The sequence below is a fragment of the Tupaia chinensis genome, unplaced genomic scaffold (genome assembly GCF_000334495.1).
Source record: "Tupaia chinensis unplaced genomic scaffold, TupChi_1.0 Scaffold000126_2, whole genome shotgun sequence".
NCBI lineage: Eukaryota > Metazoa > Chordata > Mammalia > Scandentia > Tupaiidae > Tupaia > Tupaia belangeri.
In genome coordinates this window covers 3814944-3832752 of record NW_006159594.1, presented here as the reverse complement: position 1 = coordinate 3832752, position 17809 = coordinate 3814944, and the positions used below count along the sequence as shown (strand labels likewise).

At 36.2% G+C, this 17809-nt stretch overlaps 1 pseudogene; it reads left to right on the top strand.

Moving 5' to 3' along the window:
* Positions 1 to 17809, top strand: part of LOC102495245 (corepressor interacting with RBPJ 1-like) — an 83946-nt pseudogene that overhangs the window by 17854 nt on the left and 48283 nt on the right.

The following is a 17809-nucleotide window of genomic DNA, read 5'->3' as shown; positions in this document are numbered from 1 at the left end:
AGAAAAGGCAACATAATATTCCAACAGAAGAAATCTTCCAACAGAAGAAATTTCACTAGAAAAATATTTCCAAATAGTGAATGAAAATTATGACCTATAATTTGAACATGAATTAAGAAAACCATCTTAAGGGAGTGATTGGAATTGTGAAGGAATCAGAAAATAACACTTCAGCTAAGAGTATATGAAATAAGCAGATCTAATGATAGAAATAGGGGAAAATATAGCTAAGAAATTATGACTAAATTTTAGAAAACACAAGGAAAATTAGTTGATGTGTCTCAAAATTCAAATAGTATACCAAAAACCAATAAATTAAGCACACAGAAATAAAATAAAAAACTATTTAAACAAACAAGCAATACACACACACACACACACACACACACACACACACACACACACACACACACACACACACACACACACACACACACACACACACACACACACACACACACACACACACATATATATATTAAGTAAAGACAAATGTCAAGTGATAAACTTGGGAAAATGCTAACAATTTTATCACCACTAAAAGGGTATTTAAAGAGATCCCAGGAATGAATAAGAAAAGGATAAGCAATTCAGTAGAAATATGAGCAAAAGCCGTAAACAGACAGTTAATTTTAAAAGGCAAATATAAATGAACCTTGTATATATGAAAATATGCCCAACTGCATTCATAATATGAGAATACAAATTAAAACTATCTTATCATATGATCTTTATCTACAGATTTTACAGAACCAACATTTTGACAAGATACTCCATTGGCAAAGCTGTAGAAAAAGGGCACTTTCATGCATTGCTGGTGAAAGTGCCCTGCGGAGGGCAACTTTTTGGCATATTTCACAAAGTGACGGATGAATTTATCATTTGACCCAGGAGAGGGTAATTTTTTGGCATATTTAACAAAGTGACAAGTGCATCTAGCATTTGACCCAAAATTTTAATCCTGGGAATTTATCCTACAGATGGAAAAGCACACATGACAAATAATGTATGTACAAACCTACTCATGGCAATTCTGATTGTAATTGCAAATGTTTGGAAAAGATCCAAGGGTTTTTCAGTATGGATGGTATAGTTAAATTGACTATGTTACATAACAGATGAACAAATACAAGCTATTGATTATCTCTAGGGTGTGTGGGGTTGAATAAAGAAATAATAGGGGCAGAAGTGAGAGTAAAGCTTCTTCGTATGTTTCTTGTTATATTGTTTTAATTTTTTTTTTGGCTATTATGTACTTAAGATTTTTCTTTTTGTTTTTGCTTGAGATTTTCAGATTTTTGCTTTTTTATACCATTATCATGTTGTTTGTTCTTTTTTCCAACTGTTTTTTCTTCATTCATGATAGATTTTGTGTTCATGTACATAAGACATATTGATTTTTTAGAAAAAGACATACATCCTCCTTAAGGATCTGGTCTTGCTATAGTCTCCCTCTTGTAGTCTTTCAGTTCACAAATCCTGGGCACTCCTGTGTGCCTGATATTTTTAGGCTTAGCAAGTTGGGGATTTGAACCATGGTTATCATGTGGAACCTGACTTCTCTTGAGAAGCATATTTTCAATGAATTGTGGAGCCAATCCAACATTAAGTTTTCAAAGACTTCAGGCCAGATTTTCTCTGTCTCTTTCTTTTTTTTTTAAACTATGTGAATATGTTACTTTTTCAAAAGTAAAAATTAAAAAGTGAAGTGCACAACATGAAATATATAAAGCCCAATTCCAAAGCACAAGCATATATTAAGCTAATGGTATTTCAGGCTAAGTTTAAAAATTAGAAGATGCAGAAAATGAAATACCGTCACACAGAGAGAAAGAGAGAATAGAGGGTTTTTTTTTTTTAAATCTCTTTGAGAATGAGAAAATTTTAGGTAGTATAATACCATTGATTGCAATGACAGCAAGTTGACAGGGAAACTTAGATTTATTAGCAGAGACAGAACACATGGACTGAAAGTAGCACTTTTTTTTGTCACTGTGGTCACCAACAATGTCATACTCAGCCTTTCCATTTTTTTTTTTTAACAGAGGTCCTTGTGAAAGCTGCATGGTGATGAGATACCAAATCTATCTAGTCCCTTACAAAACCCCCCTCTAGTTTTATTCACTCCCATGACTGCAGAAATAATTCTTCTCTCTGATTACACATGAGAGACCCAGGCCTTACAATACAGGTTTATAGACCTAGAGTATCCTCCTTCCATTTTGAAAGGAGTCTGAGGACTGCAGGTTGAGCCTTTTTAGGCCTCCACTTCCACGCTAAAAAATGTAACATTTCCTCTGTGAACAACAGCCTATGAATGCAGTGAGAAAAACAATATGAAAATAAATGCCTCATACACTTAGAAATGAGAGATTTTAGAATATGAGCCTCATTAAATTCTCATTGTTTACAGATGAAACAGTTTGAATTACCAGGTACTTTTTTCCACATTTTTTTGTTTCTGCCATTATTCTACATGCAATGATTTTGTCATTTTAAGTGTCCAAATTTATAACAAGCATTTAATTATTTTGACAGTAGATAGCAAACTATGCATCTCACATAAGGAAGAAGCTTTTATAAAACCCTTCCTGAATTGTCCAAGAGAAAAATCTTAAAATCTGAAAGCCTAGTTGGTAAATAATACCAAGGCCATTAGAAAATAAAAAGGATATGTAGAATTCAGTCATTCTTTTATAGTTTCCATTAACAGTCAATGTAGTAACAAAATATAATGCTGTAAATCCTTTTGAGTTAAGCAAATAAAAAGGCCATAATAAAGGTCAATTGTACTGCCATCAATTTGCAATGATGGGACATTTGGTTGCCAAAGGAAATAACAAATACAACCCAGAATTATGGTATCTCTGGGGGGAAAAACGTGCTACTATGGCAAGAAGTGTTTTGAGGAGATCTACACTGAAACCCACATTCAGCTTTGTTCAATGAACAATGTGGATTCTTTTCAAATTGTTCTAACCCCGTGTAGGGCAGTGCCAAAGACAAATGCATTGTCGTACCGCAATGAAACAGATTCATTATATAGAAGATGGAGAAGTTATAAGGGACATTTGAAATGTATGCAAAAATAAAAAGGAAAAATGGCAGTTTTGTGAGCAATTAATGCTATCCATAATTACCATGTGCAAACAAAGAAACCACCAGGGGACAATTAAACAATAATAAGATTTGGAAGTATTAATCCTTATCGGAAATGGCAAGAATACAATTTTTATAGGAAAAAAATGGTCCAAATAATAGCGCAAAATAGAAGATGGAGACTGCTACTATTTATTCCACATTTTTTAACACTAGAAAATTAAAACATCAAAGAACCATTAGCTCTTGTCTCCCTCTCTGCTCTGCCCTTTCTTGCTTTATCTCCCAGTTGAAGTTGTGCTTTTAGGCAGATATTCTGATTTCTATTGTAATTTATGTTTACTTTCAGAACCATTTGTAAACTAGAGAGTAATCAAAGTGGATATTCGCTTACACATAGACCAATAATGGTAGTCAACATACACAAATACCAGTCAGTCAACAAAATTAATACTACATCTGATTAAAAATGACCACTAAGTAAGCAAAGCAATGCAACTTATAGTAAACAGGGCAGCCGAGGGCCAAGACCTGGTATAGAAGTTACAGCAGCTAGAACCCACGTAGCCTATTGCTTGGACTTGGTCATTTGAAAAACATGCTGGGCTTGTGTATATGTCTGACCACAGTCCCAAGAGGAGAATAGAGAAGGAATTGTGGCTTGGCCCTCCCCTAGTGTTCATGGGGTGATTTCTCATTTTCCTTCCCTTCTTCTCTCCCTCTCTCCCTCTCTCTCTCTCTCTCTCTCTCTCTCTCTCTCTCTCCGTCTCTCTCTCTCTCCTTCTGGTGAATGTATATACCTTACAGCAAACTAAAAGAAAAAAATAGGTGAAGCTGTTAAAATGGCTAGCTTTTCTGTTTATTTTTTTCTAGATTACAAAATACATGCCTAGCCCAGAAATTTGGAAGATAAAATAATCATCTGTAACACCACTACCAAGAAATAAACACTGTGGTATTTTAGTATAACTATATCATTCCAAAATCTTTTTCTGTCTACGTGTATGTACATATTAACATATTAGGGATCACACTACACACACTGTTTATAACCTGCAGTTATTCATCACTTAATAATATATTAGAAATATTTACTACATGATCCCTAAGAACCGAAAAGTGTGGTATTAAGTGGCCATACCACAATTTATTTAATGAATATCTTGTTTATTCATTCAATGAATATGTATTGAGCATCTACCATTTGATGTATATTGTAGGTACTGATGTTGCAAGGATGACTTCGCAGAGTATAGTGATCATTATGATGCTTAATAATTTGAACTAAACTATATGTAATTGGTTGCTAGTGCCAGAAGAAGGTGATAACACTTTCTAGAGAGTTCAGAGAAGGTGTCACAGAAGTAGCAACTGATGAGAGTTTCATAGGTGAGCAGAAGTAAACAGGACAATCGAGTAGGACAAGAACTGTGAACAGAAGGAAGAGTTGTTTAAAGGAGTTGCCGCACTGGAAAGATGAACTCCTCCTCAACTCTTAACAATTGCTTATTGTAATATTTGCAGATACCTATAAAAGTGATATGGCAGGGCTTTATCTAATCAGCATAGCTCTCTTTCTTCCCCACATCTAACTTTAACTGTGATTTTATTTATGCTTCGGATAAATTCTAAGTGTGGTTAAACCATCTAGTTCACTGTCAAAATGCAGAAGAAAAATCACCAGAAAAAAAATGTGGGGTTTTGAATAATATGTTAAATAAATATTTTAAATCACTTGGGAAGGGGGATGTAACATAGCAAACTGCTTTTTATTCTGAAAGGTACTGTTCTAATTACTGAAAAGAGGGAAAGACAAAAACTAAAATAACACTAGGTAGCCATGAAATGGATCCCGAATACATGGTGCATTCAAGGTTATACAAAGAACATGGCCAACTCATTTTTTTATCTTTAAAAATGCATTTATTTAAAAAAAATCAGTACCAACTCTTGAAATACAAAGACAGCAGTACAACAGAAAATAATGGCTCCTTCAGAGCTACTTGGGATTATACACAAAGAACTCTTCTGAGATTCTTGAATCTGCTGATCAAAGTCATTATAACATTTCTGTTCTCCATGTCTCTTTGGAGATATTTAAATTTATCCTTTGATTACCTGCTTAGAGATAGTTCACCTGACTTTAGAGCCATTACTACCAGTCAGTAATTGTAGTCTATTTCAAGATGTAACACCTTGATCTGTAGGGTTTCCTCTCAGCCGCAATATTGTTTGGTTCCCTGTTCAGCTGGTGACCAGTCTGCTTTTCCATAAACACTGGATCCTTCAACTAGGGCCTCTGAAAACCTTTGATGATGTGTTTAATTTCAAGTGGACGCACAGACCAGAGCAGAACATTTCCAACAGTGACATAAGAAGAAAGATGTTCATGAAGAAAGGAATAAATGTGAAGTCCCTAAAAATGGCATATTGCGATGCCAAAAGTCATCTGTACTCACATAGCGCTCTTCTGAGAGCTACACTACTGATCCTTCAGTCTCGGGGAAACTGAACTGGTAACATTTTACTGGAGAAGGAGCCATACACCTGCTTCCCCATACTCCTTGCCATGAAGGATATGTGCCATTCCCAACTGATAATGAACTCTACCCACTGTAGTCTAGGGAGCACACCCTAATGCAAAGTAGAGTGAGTCTGACAAAGGAATGTCTACAGGGTGATGCTCTCCTATGACAAAAGGAATCCACTACCATATTTGTCAATGTAATTATTTTAAGCTTTTAGTGCCTGATAAGGGAATTACATTTTACCTAGCTATTTCTGTAGAAACTGAAAAGTTTTCAGAGATAATTGGCATTTGATTTCTTTCTTTTTTTTTTTTTTTGAGAGGTTTTTCACTATAGGGTGCGTGCGCTCACCAGACAGACAAAGAGAGACAGAGACAGAAAGCGAGAAATCACCCCCCAGAGGGGATGGCCACACTGCAATCCCTTCTCTTCCATTCTCCTCTAGGGATCTTGGGCACGCATGCACACGCACCCGGCATGGGTTTTAAGCCACCAGGTCCGGGACGTGAACCATGGTCGACTACATGGGAGTCCAGCGACATAGCCATTACGCTAACTGCTGGTTCCCGGCATTTGATTTCTTAATCACATCTTCCCAAATGTTACTTTCAAACAAAGCATTGGTTTTCAAGAACTGAGAATTGGGAACAAGAAGTAACTAATGGAAAAAACATAAGTTACTTCAGATCTCTGTAGAATATTAATCGACTGATACTTAAAAATTAAATCAATGTGTTTATTATAAACTAGGTTTGAAAAAGAAACATGCCAATATGTATGCATTCATAAACTGCCTCCAGATTCCCACTTGTGGTAAACATGCCTAAATATTTTTCAAGCTATAAAAGGAAACCCAAATAAATACCAGCTGTGCAGGTTTATCTAGGAACAGAAAAATATGGAAAGAAGAAAAAGAATAATGTCAGCATAAAATGAATTGAAAAGATTATAAAGTAGGGACAATGGGTTGTGGTGTTAAGAGGATTTGGAAATAAACAATTCCTTGTTCCTTTTACTAAAATCTTGTCCTACTCACTGTACAGTTATATGGATAATTGACAGTAGAATCATATAAGGTTTGGCAGTGAAAGAGGCACTTTTACTTCTCTCTCTTTCCTACTCAGTTCTTTTCCTCTTTATTTGACTTTTCCTTTGTCTTTATATCTATCTCAGTCTCTCTGTATCTTGCATATATATGTCTGTGTCTGCCTTTGTGTCTTTCTGTCTTTTTTTTTCTTGTGCCTTTTTGTGTGGGTGTATGTTTGTACATAAGTGTACACGCTGGCCATGCTGGTCTCTTGTTTTGTGTTTTTTTTTTGGGGGGGTGGCATGTGTGCTCACTGGATAGACAGACAAATACAGAGACAGAAAGTGAGAAATCCACACCACAATCCCTTCTCCTCCATTCTTTTTTTTTTTTTTTTTTTTTGTGGAGATTTTTTTGCTATATGGCGTGTGCACTCGCCAGACAGATAGAGAGAGATGGAGAGACAGAAAGTGAGAAATCACCCCCAGAGGGTATGGCCACGCCGAAATCCTTTCTCCTCCATTCTCCTCTTGGGATTTTGGGCACGCACGCACACGCGCCCAGCGTGAGTTTAAGCCACCAGGTCCAGGACTCAAACTGCGGTCAACTACGTGGGAGTCCAGCAACATAGCCATTATGCTAACTGCTGGTCCCTCTTCTCCTCCATTCTCAGGATCTGGGGCATGCATGCACATGTGGCCACTGTGTTTTAAGCTTCCAGGTCCAGGACTCAAACCATATGGGAGTTCAGCCACATAACCATTAAGCCATCTGTGGGCTTGGTCTTGTCTCATGTGTTCTTTCTCTCTTCCCTCTGTCTGTTTTAGCGATGTTCTTTCTCTCCCTCTTCTTTGTTCTTATCCCAGACTTACATCTCTGCTTCTAAATGCACAAAAGCAAATAAGAAAGCCTGGGACTTGTTTGTATTTCTTCCAGAGGACAAAGGCTAATTAAATTGAGTCTAGATTGTAGGTTCTCAAGAGAGACAATCTAATGGACCCAGTAAGACGAAACATTTAGTTCAAGCAATTGCATTATGGAAGGGCACATGGAGGCTTCTACCACAAACATGGTCTTCAGGCTGCACAGATAAGTGAGAGATGGACAATTCTCACACAAAAATGTGTGAGAATAGGGAAATACACTTCAATACCAGTAGCTCTTCATTCATGAAAATATTCTCTGTCAGTTCAAGAAGATGGTCCAGTTAGCAACTAAGTATATGCCACTTACTTTGGCTCTTGATAGTTGTGTGACCTTGAGCAAGTTATTTTTCTTCTTCTTCTTCTTCTCCTCCTCCTCCTCCTCCTCCTCCTCCTCCTCCTCCTCCTCCTTCTTCTTCTTCTTCTTTCCTATTTGCCAGAGAACACAGGCATGCACCATAGAGAGACAGAAAGACAGAGAGTAGGAAAGTACCACCCCTCCAATGCGGCATGGTCATGCCACAATGCCTTCTCCATCTCTCCAGCCTGTTGGTATTTGGGACACAAACACACATGTGCTAAGCATGTTTTTCATGCTGCCTGGGCTGGGATTTGAACTGTGTCATCAGCCATGTGGAAGCCAGCTCCTTTAATTACTTGGGCACAGTGTCAGCCCAAAGAAAGTTATTTTTCTGTCTGATGTTAAGTAATAAGAACTCTTTCACTGGATCAAAGATTGAATCTGAGAATCCAGGTAATAGTAGTTATTACTGACATTGGCACAGTTCAGTACTTGATAAGGACATTACTGTATCTGAGTGCTGCCTCTTTTGGGGTTCTATCTTGTCATCTGTGCATGATCTCTTATTAACTTCTCACTAGCTGAGTGGCCCCTGCAGTAGCTAGCACAGTATCAGAAATAGTGAATGCTCAGAAAATCCCAGCTGATTAACCAGTTATATAAATAGACTTAAGGACCTGAGAACTAAGCCCCAAATGAATATATTGAATTTTTATTGCATACTGTAGAAGGTATTATTAATGAACTAAAGGAACCTGTAATCAGACATCAAATAAGTAAAGGTAGATGACCTTAAGATATGGGACATAGAGGGCCAGCAGATGGTGAGGCAATTACTTCACTGGACTCCCACATAGTTAACCACAGTTCAAGTCCTGGACCCATGGCTTAAAACTCATACCAGCTGCATGTGCGTGTGTGCTCAAAAATACCAAGAGGAGAATGGAGGAGAAGGAATTGTGGTGTGACCATTCCCGAGGGATGGAAGAGATATGATTTCTCACTTTGTGTCTCTCTGTCTCTCTGGTAAGTACACACACCCTATAACAAAACTATCTTGAAAATATTAAAAAAGAAATCAAAAAGGAAACAAAAAAGTTGAAGGACATCCCATGTTCCTAGATTGGGAGAATTAATAATAATCAAAATGGAAATCCTATCCAAATTAATCTACACATTTAATGCAATCTCTATAAAATTATAAGAGACATTCTTCAAAGATCTAGAAAAGTCAATCATAAAATTTGTCTGGAATCATAAAAGACTGCATATTGCCAAAGCCATCTTGCACAAGAAGAGTGGAGTGGGTGGCTCTCTCTTCCTGAGCCCAAAATATACTACAAAGGTGTGATAATCAAAACAGCATGGTGTTGGAACAAAAACAGACATGAGGACTAATAGAATAGAGACCCCAGAAATAAATCCCAAAACATACAGCAAACTGGTATTTAATAAGGGTCCAGTCAATCAAGTGAGAAAAGAAAAACCTCTTCAGCAAATGGTGCCAGAAAAACTAGAAAAGATGAATATGCAAAAGATGAATCTGAACCCCTGTCTGTCACCATTAACAAAAATCAACTCCAAGTAGTTTAAAGATCTAAACCTAAGACTGCAAACAATAAAACTGCTGGTGGAAAACATTGGGGAAACTCTGGGAGATATTGGAGTAGGCAAAATCTTCTTAAGAAAGACCTCCAAAGCACAGGCAATAATCCCCAAAATAGACAGGTGGGATTGCATCAGATTAAGAAGTCTCTGCACAGCAAAGGACACCATAATTAGTGTGAATCAACAACCTTCAGAATGGTAGAGAATTTTTGTTAACTGTGCCTCAGATAAGGAACTGATAACCAGAATACACAGGGAACTGAAGCGGCTTACCCAGAAGAAAATGATTAACCCAATTAAAAGGTGGGAAAATTAGCTGAATAAATAACTCTCTAAGGAAGACATATGAACAGCCAAAAAGCATATGAAAAAATGCTCAACATCCTCATCATAAGGGAGATGCAGATCAAAACCACAATGAGTCTACCTAATACCAGAGTGGCGAAAATTAAAAAAAAAAAAAAATGATAAGTGCTAGAGCAGATGTGGTGAAAGGGAAACTCTCATACATTGTTAGTGGAAATGTAAATTGTTCCAGCCGCAATGGAGAACAATATGGAGGTTCCTCAAAGAACTTCAAATAGAACTACCAAGCGATCCAGCAATTCCAGTCCTGGGGAGAACGTTTAGTCGGAAAAGAGCTTGCACGGCTATATTTATTGCAACATTATTCATGATTGCTAAGACATGGAATCAACCCAAATGTCCACAAACAGATGAATGGATTGAAAAAGTGTGGCATATATACTTCATGGAATACTATTCAACCATAAAACACAAGACCCTGGCATTTGATAGAAAGTAAAAGAACATGGAAGATCTATTGGTGAATGAAGCAAGTCAGGCTATGAAACAGAGAAATTGATGCCTTCACTTAATATATACTGACTGTCTACACTCTACGGTAGAGACTGAAAGACTGGAGAACATAAAAGCATTAAAAATTATTATGGGCACTGGGGACAAAAGGGAAGGAGAATGGACAGGGGAAGAGAACAGGAAGGGAAATCTGGGAAAACATAGAGAAATAAGACATTTGTGTTACACAGATATGGTTTGTTGCCTGTTGATGATATGTATAGTAGTATCAACTAGTCTGCTGCATGGTGTATATCATGTTGGGTAAAGTCTCTTTACATACTAAATTATATATGATGACTGAATACATAAAAGTAATAAATTATACTAATAAAAATAATAAAAGAAAAAAGAAAAAGATATGGGTCATATTTGGGGATTTTTCTTTTACTCCTAGGATAATAGATTTCTAGGATGAATGTAGAGGAATAAATGCTGAAACAGACAGTATTGTCACATACATAATAATGCTATATCTATCTCACCCTGGATTGACTATAACAGTTTCATGATTTCTGAAACATGACTTTAAAGCATTAATATGTAAAGAAAGATTATAACCCTATCATCAAATCTTCCCAACCTCAACCTAAAATACAAATTATTTCAAAGATCACCTCTTTGTTTTGTTCCCTACCATGACTCTCATTGATCACAGTTTTCTAGCATAACACACTCAATTCATGTTATAAAATGAGCAGATTAATGAAGTGAATGAACAAATACTAACTGCATCCCTAGTAGAGCCAGCTTCATGGGCATGTGACCTATACAGTTGCAAAGGGCTCCACACTTCTATAAGGATACCAAACTTGGTTTAATGCTTAGTGGTCATTACTTTGATATTCTTAATCGTTTTTGAATAAGGGGCCTTATATTTTCATTTTTCACTGATCCCACAATTATTTAACCAGTCTTGTTACCCAAGGTAGGTAACTAATACTGGGTGATCATCAGCCTCCCACACTGTCCAGCAGTAATACCAAGGAAATGGACTCAGGAATGTGGGTGGTTACATGGATTCAGCTGTGAAGCTCCCATGGAGATACAGGCCCACCAAGTCATGCCACCAGGCTGCTCCCAAAGTTCCTCAGAAATTTCTGCTTTGCTATCCTACCTAGTTGTTGTTTTATCTTTCAAGAATGATGCCAACATTATGGACAAATGCCAGCTACACTGCTTTTGATATGCCCTCTCACTTCCAGAGGCCAGCAATGCCTCTCAGCCTCCTAACCCCAATATTTTGGTTTAATAGTGTGTGTGTGTGTGTGTGTGTGTGTGTGTGTTTGCAGTATATTTTAATTAGGGTTTGTGGGCTGTGCTATTATGTCTTTATGTATATAAGCATCAGATAAAAGCCAGATTACATGTAGTTAAGTCCAAGACATGTCACCTAACACACTTTGGGCACACATTTTAGGGCTAAATGTTTGGCCTATTAAATTCTCAGTAGCATGAAGAGTTAACAGAAAAAGAAATTCTAGATTAATTTATACTTTATAGCATGCCTTCACTTGGCATGTTTTTCTTTTCAAGTATCATTTTCATTATTTTTTATTTTAATAGAGTAGTAATCTTCAATTCAAGCACCCTGTCTCTGATCATAATATATGTTCTCACTTTCAATGAAAATTTGTTCTTGTCACATAGGAATCTACTGTTATTAGATTCTACTGCAATAATTTATTAATATCGAGTCCATTAAATGATGACATCCCGGGCATAGAAAAATATTCTATACTAAAGAATTCATTTTGTTTTAGAATTTTTTAGTTCTTTTAAAATTATTTGGAAGTATTAATAATGATTTTAGAAGTTTCTCACAGAAGAGAATAGGGCAAACATTTGAGACTGAAAAAGACAATCAGTATCATTATGTTAACAATTCTGAATTTACTTATTAGTACCAATCTTTCTCTAGCCCATCACATTTTAAGCACCCATTAAAGTTATACAAAGTCCTCACAATACTAAAAATTCAAGTTAATGAGAATGGGATTTATCCCCTATCCACTGAATTATGTGGAATAGTTCTTCAAATCTCCCTCAATTCTTAACTCTTTTAAATCTTTTTTAGTCTTTGATGGTTCTGCATAATATTTCTGGAAAAGACATTTGAAGGTATGAGTCTTTCTGAACTCTCACTGACCATATATCCCTGTCCTGCTTACCTCTCCTGCCCTTTGTTCTTATAATTCATTTGTCTAGTATAAAAAGGCACAGCCTAATTCGGGCATTTAGCACCCTGCATAGAGAATGCCAAACTCAATTTTCTAAAACACTGTTGAACTAAAAATAGCTTCAATTTACAAACAGAAGGACACATGCTGAATGGGGAAGAAAATTTCTATAGATATGTCTGTGAGTCAGCAATGGATCTCCCCTCAGTAAAAACAAATTTAATATCACAGCCACTAATAGCAGCAAAATATATGAGTAAGCTATTGTTATGCCAAGCTTTGGCATCACCTGTTAGTGACTGTTTGAGGACCTACAAAACACGCTTACTATTACCCAATCATTCTGACAATAGAAACACTAGGTGAGCTTGTGCCAAGACTAAGAATACACTTGCTGTAAAACAAGGAATATGGCTGTAAATTAATTCTCTTAACAATGTTGAGTGGTTTCCCATGCCTGCAGGACAAAGTCCAGATCCTTTACCTGGTATCAAATCATGCATGCTTCCCAATTTTCCAGTACATGCCCATATGTTAGATATACTGAAGGTGCCAGTTACTAAGCCTCTCTCTCTCGGTTCCAAACCCACCTTTCTACTACTCGGCTTTGTGAGACTTAGCAACAAGCATTTCTGCATGGCCAGCACTTCCCTGCTAATAGGGACTTATGGGGAGCAATAGATGGAGGCTGCAAGACTAAAAAAGTAAAAAGAAATTATTCCTTTTCTGTTTCCTGCACACTTCCTGTTTATGTTCTGTTCTTGTGAGCATCACCCTAACAATGTTTCTTTGTTCTTGAAGTAGTGGTTTCTTTCCTTAAAAGCAGCTGAATTCTGTTTGCAATTTTTCTGACAGTTACAAAACAGTCTCATTGTAAGTTCCTCAGGGGCACATGCACCATTCACCTCATTCCCATCCTCAGATACCTGAGCCCCAACCCCAAAGACCTCTCCTGCAGACTTCCAGGTTTTAATAATTTCAATTTTTTCCACTGATCCCTAGTGCTTATTTCTGCAATGACTGCCTACTATTTATTTTTTTTTCTTTTTACCTATCTAGTTAACAATTTTATGCCTAGTTAAAATCCTTTGCATTAAATTCAGAATAATAACCTGAAGTTGTAGCAATGTTTAATCTATTTTGACACCTTGGCATTTTTGCCCACTTTCCTAGAATACTCTCATTATTCTCTGGAGACATAGGCTTAACTGTTCTTCACTATCCATCTTAAGTATTTCTCCTTCTGTAATGTTTTCCTTGACCTCCTTAAACAGAATCACTTCCTTACATTTAGTACAATTTGAGTTTTTACATCCTGTTGTATGCCACTTAATACTGTTATTATTTATTTACATATCTTCATGCTTTACTGAACTGAGCTCCATGGACCTATGCCTTGCTCATCTTTGTATCTATAGTATCCAGTACATTCTGTAGCTCATAACAGGGATATCGTAAATATTTATTTAATGGATTTGTCGTGCTAATAAAATACAAAATTCTCTGAGCATATTTGAAGACAGTCTACAGGTCCAGCTTATAAGGCTTTTGCTTATATTGTGTAATGTAAGGGGTACCTGGAAAAGATGTCAATTCAAGGAAAAATCCCTTCACTAGCCAGTCGACTTTGTCTCAGAATCCATCTTCAGCAAGTACATAACATAGTACATGATACATACTATGCATGAAATATATTTCATCTATGAATTTTTATTGTATTTTTTCAATAACTAACAATGTTTCTCTATTTACCTCTGACTTAAGCACAAATTCCTCAATAGGATATTTAAGATATTTAAAAACAGATCCCAAATCATTTCTCACTGATTCATATTTTGATACTCCAAGCATTGGCCAATTGTCACCATTTTTGTAAATAAAACTTTAGTGGAACACAGTCACAAGCATTTATTCATGTATTGTTAGGTATAAACCCATTCTTCCATATAATTGTTTATGTCTACTACTGACGTGTATTAACACATTACTGTCTGCATGTATTGTCTATGACTATTAAGTTTGGTAGTGTATGACCCCTAATTTCAGAATGTTTACCCTCATTCCCAATAAAGAAAAAATCTACTAATTCCTGCTCTAGACTATTGACAAATCCAAATTACAATAAAATCTTCTTACCCACATATGTTGCACACCACTCTTGTCATTCCTAATATGATTCTGATTCTCTCACTTTTTCCTATCATATTCTAGTAAAATCCTTGAAGTTTTTTTGACCTGTTCAATTAAAAGGCATCATTCCATCCCTTGATCTGTAGTTTCATCTGTATTGCTCTTATAACATTTATATTTTACTTTGAATTATCATCATTTATATACTCCTATTTCCCCTGTGTGATTTTAGATTCTCAGAGAATAATTCCAAAATTTATTTCTTTTTCTAGCTCTGACAGGCCTGGAATCTAATAAAACATATAATAAATATTTGCCAAATGGAGTCAAATAGAGCTGAATTGCTTACCAGCAGTTTGCCTATATGCTTTTCTCAACAGCATGAGGTTCTGGATGATAACACACCACATCACAGACCAGTTAGGGGTCCATTCAATAACTGGTTTCTTTTCTTGGTATTAACAATAGTTCTCAATCAAAAGAGGTGATTCTTGATTTGACTATGACTGACAGATTACATGAAATAATGAAACAAATCATATTTAAAACTATACTTGGAGGTTTGTAGGAAATTGACTGTTTTTAAGATTAGTGGATGAGGTACTGAAAACCTTAGGATCTAAATGAAGCTTAAGCCAATGATTTGAACTAATGGGTCTATTTGGTGATTCACCTTAAAATTCCCCTGAAATTATTAGCCTCAGAATTATTTTTCAGAATTGTTCTGTTGGTGATTATAAAGATAAAAATAGTTTTGAAATCAGAATTAATTTAGACTTCTTTTATAATGAGATGCTACTTTAGTCTCTATTTGTAATTAATATACTTTAATTGTTTTTGTATCTAATATAAGAAATTATGAAGCTATAAATATATGCAATTTAATAAATATATTTATTACATAAATAAAAAGAAATTTTATATGCTAGAAACACTAGCACAAGGTGATATATTATTTTCTTAATAAAATGAAAATTAACTTTTTCAATCCACCCTGTTTAAGTTAGCTTCATCACTAAAAAACTATTTTTTTTAAAGTTCTAAAACAATAAGCTCCTCTAGAGATGCTTCTCAGTTACTAAAAGACCTTCTTCACTTCAGAAAGCAAAACAGAACAGAGGTATGGTGATAACACAGTGCCCCATGGTACTGATCCCACATGGGAAGGTTCCAGATTTTCATCCTGAGGGCTCCTTGTATGCAGAGTATATATCCATGTGACCTGAGCTGGCTGAGTCCAGAAGTGGACAGCAGCATGAAGACCCTGTGGGGGAGTGAGTGCCTCTCTCTCTTTCTGTCTCTTTCCTTATGAAAAACAAACAAACAAAAACAAGTACACTTTTACAAAGATAGTTTTACTGGGATCTATAGTTGGCGTAATGGCTAAGTTGCTGGACTGTCATGTAGTAGACCGCACTTCGAGTCCCTGACCTAGTGGCTTAAAATCACGCCGAGCGAATGTGTGTGTGTGTGTGCCCAAGATCCCGAGAGGAGAATGGAGCAGAGGAGTGATTTCTCACTTTCTATCTCTATGTCTCTCTCTGTTGAGCATACATGCTCTATAGCAAAAACCTCTGAAAAACAGAAAAAAATATATATATATACTTTTACTAGCTGCAGTAACATTTCTCCCAAACTTGTGTGCTAATGAGTCATGGTCAAGTCATCTGGTATATGACTCTCATCTAATCAAAGAAGCTCAAGTTTCAAAGTGAAATCCTCTAAAAGGAATACATGAGAAAAGGTTGGCTTAACTCAGCATGCAAAGGTTGGCTTAACTCAGCATGCCGCTTTCCCTTTTTTCGATGATGTCCTGATACTTTCAGTGATATTAATCATATCATAGTCCCATTAATATTTTCTTCACTGTTATTTCGACTTGGCAGATTATCTCATCCAACAGCAATGATCGAGCATCTACATGAAAAATGAGAAGGTTTCAAAACCTTGGGTTTCATTCTATTTCTAAAATAGGCAGTGCCACTTACCTATGAAAATGAGGTACTACTATTAAGGGTGGGTATACCTAACTATCAAATTCAGAAGCTAGCAAATATAGCAACTTGACCACCAAAAGGCAGGATATGACCCTCAGAACAAACCAGTGTCCTATAGAGAATTTTCAGGGAATTTATGTGGAAAATAGAAAATAAAAATAAAACCATGGGTTAACAAAAATATTTGGTCTCATCCCAACTTCAGAGCTATATGAGTAAACACCCAGATTCTTATTTGAAAAGATGCAAGAAAGGTCACTGAAATAACAATTTACTTGATCAGAATGTCAGTGTTTTGACTCACTATAATTGTGATATTTTAATCCCTTACAGAAGTGTAGGATATATTCACAGTGATAACATAAAAAGACTTAAGATATCAAGTAAAATAGGAATTTCCATTCAATAGATGAGGAAAATTAAGACCCCAAATTGCATTGACTTGTCCCAAAATTTCACAGTTAATTAAGAGTAGTGTGTGAATTATAATCCATTATTTCCTTAGAATCTATTGGCCGTTCCTCTAAATTAGGTTATTATTTGGGGACAGAAATATCACATACTTATTGTGCATGTAGTAAGTCTATCCCAAAGGAAAACTATCACTTTTGAAGAATAGAATATAATGAAGCAGAATTAAGAGGAAAAAAACAAAATTGGACAGAGACAGTCAATATCCTCTTGACTACTCTGTTCGTGACCAGAGACAAGAGTTATATTCCCAGTTGACAGACTCTCCGAGCTGTTACAGCTTTGCCTATTTGAAAAAAAGACAATTTCTGATTTTTCCTCATGAATAAATAGTTAACCCTGCTTAAATTCCTCTACAATGTATTCAGTATGAGAGAAAACATAAATTCTCAGAATCTCATTCTTAAATACAAGGGGTTCTCAAAAAAGTTCATGGAAAGCTGTATTATGAAAAACAATGGGACTGGGACCAGCAGTTAGCTTAATGGCTATGTTGCTGGACTCCCACATAGTCGACCGCAGTTGGCGTCCTGAACCTGGTGGCTTAAAACTCAAATCGGACGCGTGTGTGTGCGTGCCCAAGATCCCAAGAGGAAAATGGAGGAGAAGGGATTGCAGCGTGGCCAACCCCCCTGGGGGGTGATTTCTCGCTTTCTGTCTCTCTGTCTCTCTCTGTCTGTCTGGCGA